Here is a 16,911-nt window from a genome sequence, read left to right on the forward strand (position 1 = left end):
TATGTAGTTCCATTGTGGATCGTTGCGGAGGTAGCGTGAAGTTTAATCATTCTGATGGGAATGTGAGTGACGTTGCTGTTAGTCATGCTGGGTACGGGATTCGTACGATCAGAGTGTTTGAGCTCCCTTTTGAAATTCCGCCCGAAGAACTTAATGTTGCCCTTCGGCCTTATGGCAGAATTATTTCCAATGTGGCAGAAAGGTGGTCTGAAGCTCATATGTTTCCTGTCTTGAACGGCGTAAGGCAAATTAAGATTGAATTACAGAAGCATGTCCCCTCTTATCTTAATATTTGTGGGTATCGTGCTTTGATTATCTATGATGGGCAACCGCGGACTTGCGCTTTATGCAATTCCACGGAACACATTCGTGCAGAATGTTCACGGAGGCGTGTCCCGCAGTTATCGCGTGACGAGATGCCGAGCTCCGGCCCTGTTGTTGGTATGAAGTTGTCATACGCTGCCGCTGCTGACTTCCGCAGCCGAGGCGAGTCGGTGCCGCCTGTGCGCGGGGAGCCTGCTGCCTCGCGGGCGGTTGTCGATGATACTCCGGCTTCAAGCTCTAGATTTGCGGATGGTCTGCCGATCAGCTCCGCGCCCCTCGAATCTATGCCGACGCCAACTTTTTCCAACTCTCCCACTGTGGTTGCTCGTTCTTCCGCGGACTCGGCCGAAGATCCCCAAATACCCGCAACGGAGGTTTCCTTGCGTCGTCAGGATTCCCACCAACGTGAGGATATTGCCCCTAGCTTCCGAGGAGTGGACGCTCCAGGCATCCACTCTGCGGGAACTATGAACGAAGATAGCAATCTGGACATTGGTTTCACGTTGGCGCCCACAGAAGACACTTGCGTCAAGGAAACCACAACGAGCGATAGTGTAGAATTGGAGACTGGGTTGCTACCAGTGGGAGCCATGGAAAAAGATGCGCCTCCTTCTGCCGTTGTGGAATGCGATACGCGGACTTTTGTCCGAAAAAAGGAACAGGCGACGTCAGACGTATCATCCGGTACTTCTCCTGACAGGTCGCAAACTTCATCTCCTGCTAGATCGCCGAAGAGATCTTCGAAGAAAGGCAAGAAGAGGAGATTGGCACACAAAGCAGCAGAGAGTTTAGCTCCTGCATTGCGGGAAAAGTTAAAACATTTAAGGGATAATGAACGACTACGAGAACAATGCCCAGTAGCACGAGTTAACGAGTGTACTGAAGCGGAGATGAGTCGTGCCGATGCAGATGATCTTCAACAACAACCTCGCGCACCGTTTGGCGTCGCAGGTTTGCAGACCGGCACTACTATGGATTTAGACCGAACTGTCTCAGGAAAAGGACTTGATTGGGCCGATGCCCAAGAAGATCGCACCGACCACGGAATGGAGATGGACCTGACACATGCTAGTGGCATTTAATTTTTTTTTTTTAATGTCTATTTTTCTTTCTGACAGACAGAATGGAATGGTACAGACGTGACTCTGCATGGGGTATACTTCATTAGCCAATTTCTTTTACCTGCACCTATGCCAACGGAACTGACATATAATGTGACCACGATCAATATAAATCGGATTCGCAGTGAAACGAAAGTCGCTTCTTTAAAAGATTTCCTTTACCAGTCGGATACTGATATAGCCCTCCTACAGGAATTTAATGTCCACAACTTTTATGTCCCAGGTTTTCAAGAGATTTTAAATATTGCACCGGAAGCCACATGTGGGACTGCGATCCTTGTCAAAGATGGTATTGATGTGAAGGATATCTGTCTGTTAGAAAATGGGAGGGGCATCAGTTGTAAAATTTTTACTACTACTGTTTTAAATGTATATGTCCCCTCTGGTAACAACGCTAGAGATGATAGGGCTAATTTTTTTAAGAACGATATGGTCTATTTACTTAAGGGGAATCCGGCGGAAGCTTTAATCGGTGGTGACTTTAATTGTGTACTTCACAAAAAGGACCAGCGACCAAATTTTAACTTCTCCAGGGAACTGGCGGCTTTGGTGACAAACATGAAGTGGACAGACGTGTGGGAAAGTAAATACCCCACGTTAGTCAAATTTACGTACATCAGTAGTCGCTCGCAAAGCAGAATAGACAGAATATACGTCACAGCAAACCTGGAAAATAAAATCAGTAGTATCGAAGTAATTCCCACTACGTTTTCGGACCATCTCGCAGTGAAATGCAGCATTCGGTTTCAGAAGCAAGGAACGTATTGGGGTCGCCCCTTATGGAAGCTGAATACCCATATGTTGTTCGAGGGTGCCCTATCAAGAACAGTAGCGGAGGTATGGCAGGCTGCTCTACGTATGCGCCATAAATACAGCTCTCGCCTTGCGTGGTGGACATCATGTGCTAAAAAGAAATTGAGATCATCCCTAATAGCTTACGGGAGGGAGCGAGCGATGTGGTCTCGCAATACCGTTGAATTTTACTATACATGCTTAAGGGAACTATCAGCTCAGCAGATGACTGATGAGGTTTTCATTGAAATAAAGAAGATCAAGGCTCACCTCATAAGTCTCAAGCGACAACAGCTGGAGGGTTTAAAAATTAAATCTCGTGTCCCGACAACGGTGGAGGACGAAAACGCATCGCTGTACCACTTACTCGAACATGAAAGAAATAGAAGACGAGCGTTTATTGCTTGTCTTAGAGTGGGCGATAACCGGGTGCTGACGGAACACTCTGACATTTTAAATGCAGTTTATGGATTTTATCGTACGTTATATACTGATACCCGGTATAATCTAGACTGTGCGAACGATTTGCTACGAACTACAGGTATCGACAACGTTATCAATGACGAGGACAATGTGTCCCTTACCACTGCGATCACATGTGAGGAGGTGTTTGATATACTTAAATATTCGCCTACCCGTAAGTCCCCAGGGCCTGATGGCTTGCCTGTAGAGTTTTATTGTAAATTTTGGCCTCTCATCGGTAATCAATTCACAGAAGTGATAAATGAAGTGTTGCAAGGTGTTACTGTTCCACGCGAGTTCAAAGAAAGCGTAACTGTGCTAATACCAAAGGGAAGGAACGCGACAGTTAAAGATCTCAATCAATTGAGACCAATATGTTTGATGAACTCGGATTATAAAATAATTGCACGTGTACTGAAGGAAAGACTGAGACCTCTAATGGAGAAGATCATAGGTGACCACCAAACCTGTCTCTCGGGGCGGAATATTTTTAAAACTGTTTGTGAATATAGGGATGTCTCTGCAATTTTTGCAACGTCATCCTCACCAGGAGGCCTTGCCTTTATCGACTTCTCAAAGGCTTTTGACAGGGTCAACCACTTATTTTTGTTCAGAACGTTGACCTATGTGGGTTTTAGTCAACATTTTGTGCAAGTTTTAATTAACATTGTTGAAGGCATCCAAACACAAGTGTCTGTAAATGGGCATTTCACTCCACCCATTGAAATTCGCAACGGCGTCCCGCAGGGAAGTCCTTTGTCAATGCTCCTGTATGTTGTTGCACTGGAGCCTTTACTAAGGAGACTCGATGTCGATCTTGAGGGCATCACGATATCTGGCGTTAACAACGTCACCAATGCATATGCTGATGACGTTGGAGTGGTTATTCGTAGTAACGAAGATTTAGAGAAATTAACTACGAATATTCAGATCTTTTGTGAAGCTACAGGCGCTAGGGTTAACGAGGTGAAGAGTTCGTTTTTAAATCTTAAAGGTCTTCAAGATGTCCGTTTGGAATGGGCACGCTCCGTCGATCGTCACACCGCTCTGGGTGTCACCTTTTACCGATGTCCGCTTCAGACCATGACCTACAATTGGAAGAAAGTACTGGATACAATCAGAGGAGCCACAATACTCAATCAGACCAGACATCTGAACATTAAACAACGAATCAGAATAATTAATTGTTCCATTTTATCAAAAGCTATATATATAGGTCAAATATTGCCAGTTTCGAAACCCATTGCCAAACGTATAATGAGTATCATTTGCCGATTTATATGGACAGGGAATATTTTTAGAGTAGCAGTCGATACAGTTACGTTACCTTCCGCTGAAGGTGGCCTAGGTTTAACAGATATATGGCGGAAGACTACGGCGTTATATATAAAGAGGACCCTACAAATTATAGAAAAACATCCACATAGTATTACAGCCAGGTTGTATCGACTCCTACAGCCAGAAAATTTACGTCCACCCATAAATATATGCGGAATTAATTATAAATTGAAATATATTCGCCAGTTCTTTTTAGAGATTAGCTACATGGACAGTATTGTCACGAATCCACAATCAAGGAATTGCAGGAAATTAATGGAACTCTTAACAACGAAAGAACATGTCAACAAAATGGAGTGCAGATATCCCGACAAAGACTGGAAAAGAATTTGGAAAAATATTAGTAATCGTGAACTGTCTTCCGACATTCAGGCAACCTGGTACCGAGTTGTTAATAACGTAGTTTCCACTAACGAAAAGTTGCACTCCATTGGTCTTAGTGACACGATTGTGTGCACCCGATGTGACGCAGTTGACACAGTGATCCACCGCTTTCTCTGTGGCGGATACGCCGAAATATGGAGGGGACTCCAACGGCGGGTAGCCTTTATAACCAGAACTGTTAGTACTGAGATCAATGTTGAAAAATTACTCTTCCCCGATGGTGTTTTCTTCCCTGTCCAGAAAACCAATGCTGTGTTGTGGTTGTTTGGCAATTATGTACATTACGTTATATCTGAACACGGCAATGACCGTGTTTTAGAATACGAATTATACGAACGAGCAAAATATTATCAGATATGTACGCACAGGGACCACAAAAAAACTTTTGGTAACATGTTACACATTCTGTTTCAGAGACAAGGGATTGGATAAACATCTTAATAGCCCTCGTCTACGAAAAATGTAGTCACAGGCCAAAGTAGGGGATCGCTGTTGAGGGTGAAGTACGGTGGGGACTTCGTGTGCCCCAGGGCCGCTACGGTAGCCGTGAAGGCCTCGGACAGAACCCCGAAACGGCACTGCGGCTTCACACTTACTGCTGGATGAACCCCATATCTCCAGCAACTACTTTCATCTATGATGATTTTCCAGGATCTCGGTAATATCGAAAGGTGGTTTCGTTGCACACAATGCAGTGGAAGCTTCTTGCACGTGTTCCTCAGTTACAATCTTTCTATTTTTGTTTAATTTTTTCAGTATGAAGCAAGAGTGACAATTTATTAATTCCCAAGAAGCCTTAATTTTTCAATTTTCAGTTCTACGGAGGAGAAGCCTCACATGGCGAAGAAGCCAAACATCATTTCATTTCCCTAACTGTCACAGTAAATTTGAAAAAAAAATCAGTCGATATAGCATAGAAGCTCGCCGAAGAAGGCATAAAAGGAGAGCGAATGGATGGGCTGTGTGGGGAGAAGGGAGGCCCAAAAAAAAAAAAAAAAAAAAAAAAAAAAAAAAAAAAAAAAAAAAAAAAAAAAAAGTTGCTAGAGCGTTCGCTTGGCATGTGAAAGGTCCAGGGTTCAAGCCGCGGCGCCTCCATTTTTTGTGGTCAGTGCATGGTAAGTGTTGGTCGCGGCGAACCTAAAGGCACGCAAGATGTTGCAAAGCCAGCGTCACAGACTGATATGATGTATACTGACGTAAGGAGAGCAAGATGTAAGTGTGGGGACCGGCTGTTATCGAGGTGTCATCTGTCTTAGGTATCGCGGCTTAACCTCATTGAAGTCTAGAGGGTGGACAACACGTTGGTCTTACTCAGAGCGGTGTCCGAATTCTATTTTCGACGTTATACGTGCCACTTTCATTGTGGCCAACTACGATTCGATACAGAATGCACGAAACCTGAAAGACACCCTAACGGATACATAGAGAGTAGTGTTTGTCTGCTGAATAATGGGAGTGCAAGGGTCTGTGTCGTCTATATGGCTGTATGTAGCACCATTAGTCTTTGGGGCGGCGGGCGTAGCTCAGATGGAAGAGCGCTCGTTTAGTATGCGAGAGGTACTGGGTTCAATACCCAGTGCCTCCAGAATTTTTAACACACCTACATGCGCACCTTGCCATGCAAGTGGAATAATTCACAACCAGCAGATGTGTCTAGGAAGATACAAGCGAATGATTAGCATCCACAATTGACAAGCGTGCTGTTATTAGTGCGCAGGAAGCACCCTCCTCCCACGCCTACACTTAATTTAGAAACAGTACAAGTGTTCCCGTAAGATTCTCAAACCTATGTCGGAAAGATCTGCCTTCCGCTGAGTTCACGTAAATCCCACTGCACATTCCTATTCTTTGCGTGCAGTCAGCTGCTACTGGTGTTGCTAGTTGTGACTGCTGATAACAGATGCCGTAGCAATCAATTCATGGAGTGAGTTGTATGTTTTGCGATAGTCTGTCTCTGACAAGCAAGCACAGGTGACATAGTTGCGAACACAGGAAGCTTGCAGACCCTCGCTGCCTGCAGACACCTAGCAGCCACACTAGGAGGGCGGCCTAAGCCGTAGGCGAAATGTGCTCATTCGCTTTGGCGCGACGTCGAACTATAAATAATGCGGTCACTAGCGTGAGCGTCGTGAAAAAGTCGGAAAAGTCGGCTGCGAGGGTGAGTGCCAAGTTTGGGGAGCGTTTCGTAGTATGCGCAGTGCAATGGAGACGCGGAAACTTGTTGTGGCCCAGTGTTTTGCAGTTGGACGACAAGATTGGTACACAGTAGTAAAGAGTGAGGCACTGAGTTGGCATGAATAATGGAGTGCACAATGGGGCTCGAGATGTGTTTGTTACCTCAGGTGCTGTATGATTGTCGACAAGGAGTGAAAACGGAGCAATTTGTGAGGGCTCTTTCAATTTAAGACGTTAAAAACAGACGGAATTTGCATTTCTAATACCAGAGCATCGAAACTACTTGGAACTTTTGTGTATATGAACGGGTCCGCGCCTTTGTACTCTGCTCCCTTCACCGCTACAAACCAACCAACCATCGTGTCCGTGCGCATCTGAGTCGCAAAGAATGGGGAATAGCGCAGTTTGCTCGTGCATGGGGTGTAGCTCAGTTGCTAGAGCGTTCGCTTGGCATGTGAAAGGTCCAGGGTTCAAGCCGCGGCGCCTCCATTTTTTGTGGTCAGTGCATGGTAAGTGTTGGTCGCGGCGAACCTAAAGGCACGCAAGATGTTGCAAAGCCAGCGTCACAGACTGATATGATGTATACTGACGTAAGGAGAGCAAGATGTAAGTGTGGGGACCGGCTGTTATCGAGGTGTCATCGAGTGCAGATCTGTCTTAGGTATCGCGGCTTAACCTCATTGAAGTCTAGAGGGTGGACAACACGTTGGTCTTACTCAGAGCGGTGTCCGAATTCTATTTTCGACGTTATACGTGCCACTTTCATTGTGGCCAACTACGATTCGATACAGAATGCACAAAACCTGAAAGACACCCTAACGGATACATAGAGAGTAGTGTTTGTCTGCTGAATAATGGGAGTGCAAGGGACTGTGTCGTCTATATGGCTGTATGTGGCACCATTAGTCTTCTGGGGGGCGGGCGTAGCTCAGATGGTAGAGCGCTCGCTTAGTATGCGAGAGGTACTGGGATCAATACCCAGTGCCTCCAGAATTTTTAACACACCTATATGCGCACCTTGCCATGCAAGTGGAATAATTCACAACCAGCAGATGTGTCTAGGAAGATACAAGCGAATGATTAGCATCCACAATTCACAAGCGTGCTGTTATTAGTGCGCAGGAAGCACCCTCCTCCCACGCCTAGACTTAATTTAGAAACAGTACAAGTGTTCCTGTAAGATTCTCAAGCCTATGTCGGAAAGATCTGCCTTGCGCTGAGTTCACGTAAATCCCACTGCACATTCCCATTCTTTGCGTGCAGTCAGCTGCTACTGGTGTTGCTAGTTGTGACTGCTGATAACAGATGCCGTAGCAATCAAATCATGGAGTGAGTTGTATGTTTTGCGATAGTCTGTCTGTGACAAGCAAGCACAGGTGACATAGGTGCGAACACAGGAAGCTTGCAGACCCTCGCTGCCTGCAGACACCGAGCAGCCACACTAGGAGGGCGGCCTAAGCCGTAGGCGAAATGTGCTCATTCGCTTTGGCGCGACGTCGAATTATAAATAATGCTGTCACTAGCGTGAGCGTCGTGGAAAGTCGGAAAAGTCGGCTGCGAGGGTGAGTGCCAAGTTTGGGGAGCGTTTCGTAGTATGCGCAGTGCAATGGAGACCCGGAAACTTGTTGTGGCCCAGTGTTTTGCAGTTGGACGACAAGATTGGTACACAGTAGTAAAGAGTGAGGCACTGAGTTGGCATGAATAATGGAGTACACAATGGGGCTCGAGATGTGTTTGTTACCTCAGGTGCTGTATGATTGTCGACAAGGAGTGAAAACGGAGCAATTTGTGACGGCTCTTTCAATTTAAGACGTTAAAAACAGACGGAATTTGCATTTGTAATACCAGACCATCGAAACTACTTGGAACTTTTGTGTATATGAACGGGTCCGCCCCTTTGTACTCTGCTCCCTTCACCGCTACAAACCAACCAACCATCGTGTCCGTGCGCATCTGAGTCGCAAAGAATGGGGAATAGCGCAGTTTGCTCGTGCATAGAGCGTAGATCAGTTGGCAGAGCGTTCGCTTGGCATGTGAAAGGTCCAGCGTTCAAGCCGCGGCGCCTCCATTTTTTGTGGTCAGTGCATGGTAAGTGTTGGTCACGGCGAACCTAAAGGCACGCAAGATGTAGCAAGGCCGGCGTCACAGACTGATATGATGTATACTGATGTAAGGAGAGCAAGATGTAAGTGTGGGGACCGGCTGTTATCGAGGTGTCATCTGTCTTAGGTATCGCGGCTTAACCTCATTGAAGTCTAGAGGGTGGACAACACGTTTGTCTTACTCAGAGCGGTGTCCGAATTCTATTTTCGACGTTATACGTGCCACTTTCATTGTGGCCAACTACGATTCGATACAGAATGCACGAAACCTGAAAGACACCCTAACGGATACATAGAGAGTAGTGTTTGTCTGCTGAATAATGGGAGTGCAAGGGTCTGTGTCGTCTATATGGCTGTATGTAGCACGATTAGTCTTTGGGGGGGCGGGCGTAACTCAGATGGTAGAGCGCTCGTTTAGTATGGGAGAGGTACTGGGATCAATACCCAGTGCCTCCAGAATTTTTAACACACCTACATGCGCACCTTGCCATGCAAGTGGAATAATTCACAACCAGCAGATGTGTCTAGGAAGATACAAGCGAATGATTAGCATCCACAATTGACAAGCGTGCTGTTATTAGTGCGCAGGAAGCACCCTCCTCCCACGCCTACACTTAATTTAGATACAGTACAAGTGTTCCCGTAAGATTCTCAAACCTATGTCGGAAAGATCTGCCTTCCGCTGAGTTCACGTAAATCCCACTGCACATTCCTATTCTTTGCGTGCAGTCAGCTGCTACTGGTGTTGCTAGTTGTGACTGCTGATAACAGATGCCGTAGCAATCAATTCATGGAGTGAGTTGTATGTTTTGCGATAGTCTGTCTCTGACAAGCAAGCACAGGTGACATAGGTGCGAACACAGGAAGCTTGCAGACCCTCGCTGCCTGCAGACACCTAGCAGCCACACTAGGAAGGCGGCCTAAGCCGTAGGCGAAATGTGCTCATTCGCTTTGGCGCGACGTCGAACTATAAATAATGCGGTCACTAGCGTGAGCGTCGTGAAAAAGTCGGAAAAGTCGGCTGCGAGGGTGAGTGCCAAGTTTGGGGAGCGTTTCGTAGTATGCGCAGTGCAATGGACACGCGGAAACTTGTTGTGGCCCAGTGTTTTGCAGTTGGACGACAAGATTGGTACACAGTAGTAAAGAGCGAGGCACTGAGTTGGCATGAATAATGGAGTGCACAATGGGGCTCGAGATGTGTTTGTTACCTCAGGTGCTGTATGATTGTCGACAAGGAGTGAAAACGGAGCAATTTGTGAGGGCTCTTTCAATTTAAGACGTTAAAAACAGACGGAATTTGCATTTCTAATACCAGAGCATCGAAACTACTTGGAACTTTTGTGTATATGAACGGGTCCGCGCCTTTGTACTCTGCTCCCTTCACCGCTACAAACCAACCAACCATCGTGTCCGTGCGCATCTGAGTCGCAAAGAATGGGGAATAGCGCAGTTTGCTCGTGCATGGGGTGTAGCTCAGTTGCTAGAGCGTTCGCTTGGCATGTGAAAGGTTCAGGGTTCAAGCCGCGGCGCCTCCATTTTTTGTGGTCAGTGCATGGTAAGTGTTGGTCGCGGCGAACCTAAAGGCACGCAAGATGTTGCAAAGCCAGCGTCACAGACTGATATGATGTATACTGACGTAAGGAGAGCAAGATGTAAGTGTGGGGACCGGCTGTTATCGAGGTGTCATCGAGTGCAGATCTGTCTTAGGTATCGCGGCTTAACCTCATTGAAGTCTAGAGGGTGGACAACACGTTGGTCTTACTCAGAGCGGTGTCCGAATTCTATTTTCGACGTTATACGTGCCACTTTCATTGTGGCCAACTACGATTCGATACAGAATGCACAAAACCTGAAAGACACCCTAACGGATACATAGAGAGTAGTGTTTGTCTGCTGAATAATGGGAGTGCAAGGGACTGTGTCGTCTATATGGCTGTATGTAGCACCATTAGTCTTCTGGGGGGCGGGCGTAGCTCAGATGGTAGAGCGCTCGCTTAGTATGCGAGAGGTACTGGGATCAATACCCAGTGCCTCCAGAATTTTTAACACACCTATATGCGCACCTTGCCATGCAAGTGGAATAATTCACAACCAGCAGATGTGTCTAGGAAGATACAAGCGAATGATTAGCATCCACAATTGACAAGCGTGCTGTTATTAGTGCGCAGGAAGCACCCTCCTCCCACGCCTACACTTAATTTAGATACAGTACAAGTGTTCCCGTAAGATTCTCAAGCCTATGTCGGAAAGATCTGCCTTCCGCTGAGTTCACGTAAATCCCACTGCACATTCCTATTCTTTGCGTGCAGTCAGCTGCTACTGGTGTTGCTAGTTGTGACTGCTGATAACAGATGCCGTAGCAATCAATTCATGGAGTGAGTTGTATGTTTTGCGATAGTCCGTCTCTGACAAGCAAGCACAGGTGACATAGGTGCGAACACAGGAAGCTTGCAGACCCTCACTGCCTGAAGACACCTAGCAGCCACACTAGGAGGGCGGCCTAAGCCGTAGGCGAAATGTGCTCATTCGCTTTGGCGCGACGTCGAACTATAAATAATGCTGTCACTAGCGTGAGCGTCGTGGAAAGTTGGAAAAGTCGGCTGCGAGGGTGAGTGCCAAGTTTGGGGAGCGTTTCGTAGTATGCGCAGTGCAATGGAGACGCGGAAACTTGTTGTGGCCCAGTGTTTTGCAGTTGGACGACAAGATTGGTACACAGTAGTAAAGAGCGAGGCACTGAGTTGGCATGAATAATGGAGTGCACAATGGGGCTCGAGATGTGTTTGTTACCTCAGGTGCTGTATGATTATCGACAAGGAGTGAAAACGGAGCAATTTGTGAGGGCTCTTTCAATTCAAGACGTTAAAAACAGACGGAATTTGCATTTGTAATACCAGAGCATCGAAACTACTTAGAACTTTTGTGTAAATGAACGGGTCCGCCCCTTTGTACTCTGCTCCCTTCACCGCTACAAAAGAACCAACCATCGTGTCCGTGCGCATCTGAGTCGCAAAGAATGGGGAATAGCGCAATTTGCTCGTGCATGGGGCGTAGCTCAGTTGGTAGAGCGTTCGCTTGGCATGTGAAAGGTCCAGGGTTCAAGCCGCGGCGCCTCAATTTTTTGTGGTCAGTGCATGGTAAGGGTTGGTCGCGGCGAACCTAAAGGCACGCAAGATGTTGCAAAGCCAGCGTCACAGACTGATATGATGTATACTGACGTAAGGAGAGCAAGATGTAAGTGTGGGGACCGGCTGTTATCAAGGTGTCATCTGTCTTATGTATCGCGGCTTAATCTCATTGAAGTCTAGAGGGTGGACAACAAGTTGGTCTTACTCAGAGCGGTGTCCGAATTCTATTTTCGACGTTATACGTGCCACTTTCATTGTGGCCAACTGCGATTCGATACAGAATGCACGAAACCTGAAAGACACCCTAACGGATACATAGAGAGTAGTGTTTGTCTGCTGAATAATGGGAGTGCAAGGGTCTGTGTCGTCTATATGGCTGTATGTAGCACCATTAGTCTTTGGGGGAGCGGGCGTAGCTCAGATGGTAGAGCACTCGTTTAGTATGCGAGAGGTACTGGGATCAATACCCAGTGCCTCCAGAATTTTTAACACACCTACATGCGCACCTTGCCATGCAAGTGGAATAATTCACAACCAGCAGATGTGTCTAGGAAGATACAAGCGAATGATTAGAATACACAATTGACAAGCGTGCTGTTATTAGTGCGCTGGAAGCACCCTCCTCCCACGCCTACACTTAATTTAGAAACAGTACAAGTGTTCCCGTAAGATACTTAAGCCTATGTCGGAAAGATCTGCCTTGCACTGAGTTCACGTAAATCCCACTGCACATTCCTATTCTTTGCGTGCAGTCAGCTGCTACTGGTGTTGCTAGTTGTGACTGCTGATAACAGATGCCGTAGCAATCAATTCATGGAGTGAGTTGTATGTTTTGCGATAGTCTGTCTCTGACAAGCAAGCACAGGTGACATAGGTGCGAACACAGGAAGCTTGCAGACCCTCGCTGCCTGCAGACACCTAGCAGCCACACTAGGAGGGCGGATTAAGCCGTAGGCGAAATGTGCTCATTCGCTTTGGCGCGACGTCGAACTATAAATAATGCTGTCACTAGCGTGAGCGTCGTGGAAAGTCGGAAAAGTCGGCTGCGAGGGTGAGTGCCAAGTTTGGGGAGCGTTTCGTAGTATGCGCAGTGCAATGGAGACGCGGAAACTTGTTGTGGCCCAGTGTTTTGCATTTGGACGACAAGATTGGTACACAGTAGTAAAGAGCGAGGCACTGAGTTGGCATGAATAATGGAGTGCACAATGGGGCTCGAGATGTGTTTGTTACCTCAGGTGCTGTATGATTGTCGACAAGGAGTGAAAACGGAGCAATTTGTGAGGGCTCTTTCAATTTAAGACGTTAAAAACAGACGGAATTTGCATTTGTAATACCAGAGCATCGAAACTACTTGGAACATTTGTGTATATGAACGGGTCCGCCCCTTTGTACTCTGCTCCCTTCACCGCTACAAACCAACCAACCATCGTGTCCGTGCGCATCTGAGTCGCAAAGAATGGGGAATAGTGCATTTTTCTCGTGCATGGGGCGAAGCTCAGTTGCTAGAGCGTTCGCTTGGCATGTGAAAGGTCCAGGGTTCAAGCCGCGGCGCCTCAATTTTTTGTGGTCAGTGCATGGTAAGTGTTGGTCGCGGCGAACTTAAAGGCACGCAAGATGTTGCAAAGCCAGCGTCACAGACTGATATGATGTATACTGACGTAAGGAGAGCAAGATGTAAGTGTGGGGACCGGCTGTTATCGAGGTGTCATCTGTCTTAGGTATCGCTTCTTAACCTCATTGAAGTCTAGATGGTGGACAACACGTTGGTCTTACTCAGAGCGGTGTCCGAATTCTATTTTCGACGTTATACGTGCCACTTTCATTGTGGCCAACTACGATTCGATACAGAATGCACAAAACCTGAAAGACACCCTAACAGATACATAGAGAGTAGTGTTTGTCTGCTGAATAATGGGAGTGCAAGGGACTGTGTCGTCTATATGGCTGTATGTAGCACCATTAGTCTTCTGGGGGGCGGGCGTAGCTCAGATGGTAGAGTGCTCGCTTAGTAGGCGAGAGGTACTGGGATCAATACCCAGTGCCTCCAGAATTTTTAACACACCTACATGCGCACCTTGCCATGCAAGTGGAATAATTCACAACCAGCAGATGTGTCTAGGAAGATACAAGCGAATGATTAGCATCCACAATTGACAAGGGTGCTGTTATTAGTGCGCAGGAATCACCCTCCTCCCACGCCTACACTTAATTTAGAAACAGTACAAGTGTTCCCGTAAGATTCTGAAGCCTATGTCGGAAAGATCTGCCTTGCGCTGAGTTTACGTAAATCCCACTGCACATTCCTATTCTTTGCGTGCAGTCAGCTGCTACTGGTGTTGCTAGTTGTGACTGCTGATAACAGATGCCGTAGCAATCAATTCATGGAGTGAGTTGTATGTTTTGCGATAGTCTGTCTCTGACAAGCAAGCACAGGTGACATAGGTGCGAACACAGGAAGCTTGCAGACCCTCGCTGCCTGCAGACACCTAGCAGCCACACTAGGAGGGCGGATTAAGCCGTAGGCGAAATGTGCTCATTCGCTTTGGCGCGACGTCGAACTATAAATAATGCTGTCACTAGCGTGAGCGTCGTGGAAAGTCGGAAAAGTCGGCTGCGAGGGTGAGTGCCAAGTTTGGGGAGCGTTTCGTAGTATGCGCAGTGCAATGGAGACGCGGAAACTTGTTGTGGCCCAGTGTTTTGCATTTGGACGACAAGATTGGTACACAGTAGTAAAGAGCGAGGCACTGAGTTGGCATGAATAATGGAGTGCACAATGGGGCTCGAGATGTGTTTGTTACCTCTGGTGCTGTATGATTGTCGATAAGGAGTGAAAACGGAGCAATTTGTGAGGGCTCTTTCAATTTAAGACGTTAAAAACAGACGGAATTTGCATTTGTAATACCAGAGCATCGAAACTACTTGGAACATTTGTGTATATGAACGGGTCCGCCCCTTTGTACTCTGCTCCGTTCACCGCTACAAACCAACCAACCATCGTGTCCGTGCGCATCTGAGTCGCAAAGAATGGGGAGTAGCGCAGTTTGCTCGTAGTGGGGCGTAGCTTAGTTGGTAGAGAGTTCGCTTGGCATGTGAAAGGTCCAGGGTTCAAGCCGCGGGGCCTCCATTTTTTGTGGTCAGTGCATGGTAAGTGTTGGTCGCGGCGAACCTAAAGGCACGCAAGATGTTGCAAAGCCAGCATCACAGACTGATATGATGTATACTGACGTAAGGAGAGCAAGATGTAAGTGTGGGGACCGGCTTGTGTCATCGAGTGCAGATCTGTCTTAGGTATCGCGGCTTAACCTCATTGAAGTCTAGAGGGTGGACAACACGTTGGTCTTACTCAGAGCGGTGTCCGAATTCTATTTTCGACGTTATACGTGCCACTTTCATTGTGGCCAACTACAATTCGAAACAGAATGCACGAAACCTGAAAGACACCCTAACGGATACATAGAGAGTAGTGTTTGTCTGCTGAATAATGGGAGTGCAAGGGTCTGTGTCGTCTATATGGCTGTATGTAGCACGATTAGTCTTTGGGGGGGCGGGCGTAGCTCAGATGGTAAAGCGCTCGCTTAGTGTGCGAGAGGTACTGGGATCAATACCCAGTGCCTCCAGAATTTTCAACACACCTACATGCGCACCTTGCCATCCAAGTGGAATAATTCACAACCAGCAGATGTGTCTAGGAAGATACAAGCGAATGATTAGCATCCACAATTGACAAGCGTGCTGTTATTAGTGCGCAGGAAGCACCCTCCTCCCACGCCTACACTTAATTTAGAAACAGTACAAGTGTTCCCGTAAGATTCTCAAGCCTATGTCGGAAAGATATGCCTTGCGCTGAGTTCACGTAAATCCCACTGCACATTCCTATTCTTTGCGTGCAGTCAGCTGCTACTGGTGTTGCTAGTTGTGACTGCTGATAACAGATGCCGTAGCAATCAATTCATGAAGTGAGTTGTATGTTTTGCGATAGTCTGTCTCTGACAAGCAAGCACAGGTGACATAGTTGCGAACACAGAAAGCTTGCAGACCCTCGCTGCCTGCAGACACCGAGCAGCCACACTAGGAGGGCGGCCTAAGCCGTAGGCGAAATGTGCTCATTCCCTTTGGCGCGACGTCGAACTATAAATAATGCTGTCACTAGCGTGAGCGTTGTGTGAGCGTTGTGGTAAGTCGGAAAAGTCGGCCGCGAGGGTGAGTGCCAAGTTTGGGGAGCGTTTCATAGTATGCGCAGTGCAATGGAGACGCGGAAACTTGTTGTGGTCCAATGTTTTGCAGTTGGACGACTAGATTGGTACACAGTAGTAAAGAGCGAGGCACTGAGTTGGCATGAATAATGGAGTGCACAATGGGGCTCGAGATGTGTTTGTTACCTCAGGTACTGTGTGATTGTCGACAAGGAGTGAAAACGGAGCAATTTGTGAGGGCTCTTTCAATTTAAGACGTTAAAAACAGACGGAATTTGCATTTGTAATACCAGAGCATCGAAATACTTGGAACTTTTGTGTATATGAACGGGTCCGCCCCTTTGTACTCTGCTCCCTTCACCGCTACAAACCAACCAACCATCGTGTCCGTGCGCATCTGAGTCGCAAAGAATGGGGAATAGCGCAGTTTGCTCGTGCATGGGGCGTAGCTCAGTTGGTAGAGCGTTCGCTTGGCATGTGAAAGGTCCAGGGTTCAAGCCGCGGCGCCTCCATTTTTTGTGGTCAGTGCATGGTAAGTGTTGGTCGCGGCGAACCTAAAGGCACGCAAGATGTTGCAAAGCCAGCATCACAGACTGATATGATGTATACTGACGTAAGGAGAGCAAGATGTAAGTGTGGGGACCGGCTTGTGTCATCGAGTGCAGATCTGTCTTAGGTATCGCGGCTTAACCTCATTGAAGTCTAGAGGGTGGACAACACGTTGGTCTTACTCAGAGCGGTGTCCGAATTCTATTTTCGACGTTATACGTGCCACTTTCATTGTGGCCAACTACAATTCGAAACAGAATGCACGAAACCTGAAAGACACCCTAACGGATACATAGAGAGTATTGTTTGTCTGCTGAATAATGGGAGTGCAAGGGTCTGTGTCGTC

The 16,911-nt window shown here is 47.1% G+C and overlaps 1 non-coding gene across 1 annotated transcript; it reads left to right on the plus strand.

The window, feature by feature from the left end:
- The first annotated feature begins 11,739 nt into the window (after positions 1-11,739).
- Positions 11,740-11,812, plus strand: Trnaa-ggc (transfer RNA alanine (anticodon GGC)). The gene has a single exon. It is a non-coding gene; the product is annotated as a tRNA-Ala (tRNA).
- The last annotated feature ends 5,099 nt before the right edge of the window (positions 11,813-16,911 follow it).

Source organism: Schistocerca gregaria, chromosome 9, assembly GCF_023897955.1.
Source record: "Schistocerca gregaria isolate iqSchGreg1 chromosome 9, iqSchGreg1.2, whole genome shotgun sequence".
NCBI lineage: Eukaryota > Metazoa > Arthropoda > Insecta > Orthoptera > Acrididae > Schistocerca > Schistocerca gregaria.